Below are 3,638 nucleotides of genomic sequence, written 5' to 3' on the forward strand. Positions count from 1 at the left end.
CTCTTCAACTCTTTGATTTTATTTCCACCTCGGTGCAACATTTAGACTGAGACCAGAATCCATCAGAGTCAGGAGGAGAGACACATGAATCAACAGGTTGGTAGAGGACATGTCAAATACTTCAGATGGAAGATGTTTGTTCGTATGAAAGGAAAGCAGTTACAAAAATACACTTTCTTAGCTCCACCTGTCCAACTACAGTGTACCATCTTCTGACCAGGTCCATCCCTTTATGACCACAGTGTACGATCTTCTGACCATGTCCGTGCTTTTATGACCACAATGTACCATCTTCTGACCAGGTCCATCCCTTTATGACCACAGTTTACTATCTCCTGATGGCTACTTCCAGCAGGATAACGCTCCATGTCATTAAGCGTGAATCATCTCAGACTGGTTTTTTGAAAACAATGAGTTCACTGTACTGGAATGGCTCCACAGTSACCAGATCTCAGTCCAATAGAGCTTTGGGWTGTGGTGGAACAGGAGATTCACATCATGAACGTGCAGCTGACAAATCTGCAACAATTGTGTGATGCTATCATGTCAATATGGACCAGACTCTCTGAGGRATGTTTCCAKTACCTTGTTGAATCTCTGCCACCMAGGATTAAAGCAGTTCTGAAGGGGAAAAAAAGGGTCCAACCCAATACTTGCAAGGTGTACCTRATAAAGTGGTTGATGAGAGTWAATGAAATGAGTAAAAATAAAGTTAATGAGATTAGCTCCAGGCTTCTGAGCTTCATCATTTCTAATAAGATGAAGAGAAGGAGCTCAAATTTTTTCTTACTTTGTGATGATTTGATTGGATTTATTCCAGCCTTGATCTGTTAGTTGATTTGAGGTTAAACTGGAAAGTTCAGAAAAAAAAAACACAAAAATATCGATCAAGAGACAAGAAGAAGYACAGAGTTCTACACAATTTACCCACAGAGTCTTTTAGACAAACATCTGGAGAAAAACAGGAAAAAAACCTCATAATTTTAAAAACAATGTTTTTTCTTGAAACAGATGCGAAAATATAACCAAACTTTTCGTCCAGAAGAAGAAAACAAACATAAAACATTTTTWCTATGTATTTCTGAGGGTGTTTGTGTATAAATACACTGATGACTCACTGAAATACATTTTTCAAAAATGACTCAGTTTTTCATGGAAAAGCTTTAATATTAAAATGATTGTTTAATAATGTTTGGTAAATAAAGCCCAGTCTGATCCTGAGCAGAAATTCCTGGGTACAAAGTGGTAACTGTTTGGTACCCAGCAGGTACAAAACTACAACACTTTGGTCTCTAATTAAATAAAAAGAAACTTTCAGACTCTTGTTTCTGTAGAAAAGTTATTAAAGCTGTTTTTATTTCTAATTTACCTCACCTCACTGAGTTTTTCTGCACAGAAAAGGGATTAAAAGCTGAAACATAACTTCTACTTTGGACCTGAGTGACTGGATAAGCTGCACATTAAAGAATAATTAATTCTTTCAGAACACCAAGTAGGATCAAGGGAAATGAAAACTTTCTGCTGCATTTCTGCTTTTCAAAGGTTGGGGAGGCAGAACGGTCCAGGAAGATGAAGATCTGCTTCTGTCGGTGCAGATGAGGGATTGAAAGGGAGCTGAGAGCTCAGCCCTGACAGATGTTGGGTGCTGAACAACATCTGTTCATCAGACTCCGGGCAGGTTAGGTGCAGGCTGAAGCAGGAAGCTGGGTGTTGGATGTATTCTTGTGTTGTGATTGTGCAGAGAACGGTGATGGAAGCAGGCAGAAACAGGTTTACAGCCTGAGAAAACAGAAGTTGTGAGTCCTGTTCCATCACTTGTACCAGACTAATAACCGGGACGAGCAGGGAGCAGCGCAGGACATTCGTCTTGTTTAGCTGGAAGTCTTCAGCTCTAAACTCATTCCACCTCTGCTGCAAACGCTCCAAATTGCTTCTCTTCCAGAGCAGGCCCCAGATTGCTGTAATGAACAGAACAGTCCTTGGGCTCTTCGCAGGATCTGCTTCCTCCGAGTTTCTCGGTTGTGGCGCCTTTCACGGTGAGCGATTACCTTCATCCGCGTGAGCAGCTGCTGAGAGCGAAACGCGTGGCGAGGACGCACAATGAGCTGCTAGAGGTCACATTATACGGCCAATCATTGCTTCGTTTGTTCTCGTTAAGCGGGTCGTAATTGCGAGCGTCTGTTTTCGGGACGTGCGAGCGCTAATCGTGAGTGACAACGCCGGCGAAGTCTGCGAGGCCTGCGTGCAGTCAAAGAGCAGGAGCAGTCTTTTTGTTCAGCAGGCTTTACGGTGTTTGAGGAGGATTACTGCTGCTTGTTTGTTGCTGCCGTCGCCGTCCTGCACGGCCGTGTCCGTGCCCTGACTGCGAAGGTACGAGACGCACCGGTAAACACAGCCTGCAGCCCGAGTGCAGAGCTGTGCCTGGGAAAAAAGTCCATTCTGTCAGTGGCATCCAATCAATAACAAGCTCAGCACGAGCCGTGTGTGTGTGTGTGTGTGTGTGTGTGTGTCCAGTCGGGAAGCAAAACAGAAAACAAGACACCTTTTTTTTCTTTTTCACCCTCATCTCACAGCATGGAAGGTGGCTGCCTAAAACAACAAAACAAAACCCAGCAGCAGCTGCACTAAAAAAAAGAGAAAAGCTTGATTTTTCTCCTCGCCCCACGAGGAGAGTTGTTAAATTGTAGCTGCATACTAACAGCTTCCTCTGAATCAATTACCATTTGGGTATAAATGTCACAGCTTTGGAAAGTGTCACTGGGCAGAAAGAAGCTGGGAGGAAGGCTCTTTATTAAAAGATGGAGAGGAGACGCGGGGTTTCGTAAACACTCGTTCTGCGCAGAAACAGAGATCGCCCGTTTCCAATTAAACCATCCAACACTTGGATACGCACAGGCAGGAAACAGGAAATGAAACATTCAACACCCACATCGTTTTTCTGCAACAAACCTCTCAATAAATCCTCAGTTATATTATAATGTTGAACATTTTAAATCTTTGTGTTAAAAAAAGCAATACAAACCCAAACATCGTCTGCAAACTGCAGCTGGTTCAAAGAGCCAACCTCCGCTCTGAATCAGGTCTGGATCAGCCTGGACCCTGCAGGTCCTCTCCTCCTTGTTGCCACATCTTCCTCCACCTGTTTGAGAGTTCCTCCTCATCCTCCATCCCTGCCGAGCAGAACTGTTTGCATAATGAAAGTGACAGAATCTCATCAGCTGAACGATTCTGATCAATCGTTCCTCAGGAGAAAACATGTTCCAGGTTCATWTAAGTGCTGCAGCAGGGTTCCTCCAGCTTAAAGTTCCATTTAAGACTTTTTAAGACCTCTGGAAATGAAATTTAAAACCAACTTACAAAAAATACACATAGAGGAAAAACCCAGTAAGMAACTGTTTCACCAAAGTGTTTATTTTAACACAAAACAATGAGAAGCATTCAGTAAATTATTTAAAAAACTAGAAGCACTTGGAGAGTGCAAACCTCCACCAAGACCAGTTTCCTCCATCCTGTAAGAGTTAATGCACAAAAGTTGAGATGGAACATTTGCTGAATAAGTTGTGAAGTAGTGAACATTTAAGCAGCAGTATGCACGGGATTTCTTCTCTGTGGAGTCCAGTGTGAAAAACAAAGTCAGA

The 3,638-nt window shown here is 42.8% G+C and overlaps 1 long non-coding RNA gene across 1 annotated transcript; it reads right to left on the reverse strand.

Moving 5' to 3' along the window:
• Window positions 1–506: 506 nt before the first annotated feature.
• LOC106530159 (uncharacterized) lies at window positions 507–3,167 on the reverse strand. Its single transcript, XR_001311736.1, has 3 exons — window positions 3,023–3,167; window positions 791–850; window positions 507–666 (listed from the first exon to the last, which is right to left on the reverse strand). It is a non-coding gene; the product is annotated as an uncharacterized LOC106530159 (long non-coding RNA).
• Window positions 3,168–3,638: the final 471 nt, after the last annotated feature.

This window comes from Austrofundulus limnaeus, unplaced genomic scaffold, assembly GCF_001266775.1.
Source record: "Austrofundulus limnaeus strain Quisiro unplaced genomic scaffold, Austrofundulus_limnaeus-1.0 Scaffold495, whole genome shotgun sequence".
NCBI lineage: Eukaryota > Metazoa > Chordata > Actinopteri > Cyprinodontiformes > Rivulidae > Austrofundulus > Austrofundulus limnaeus.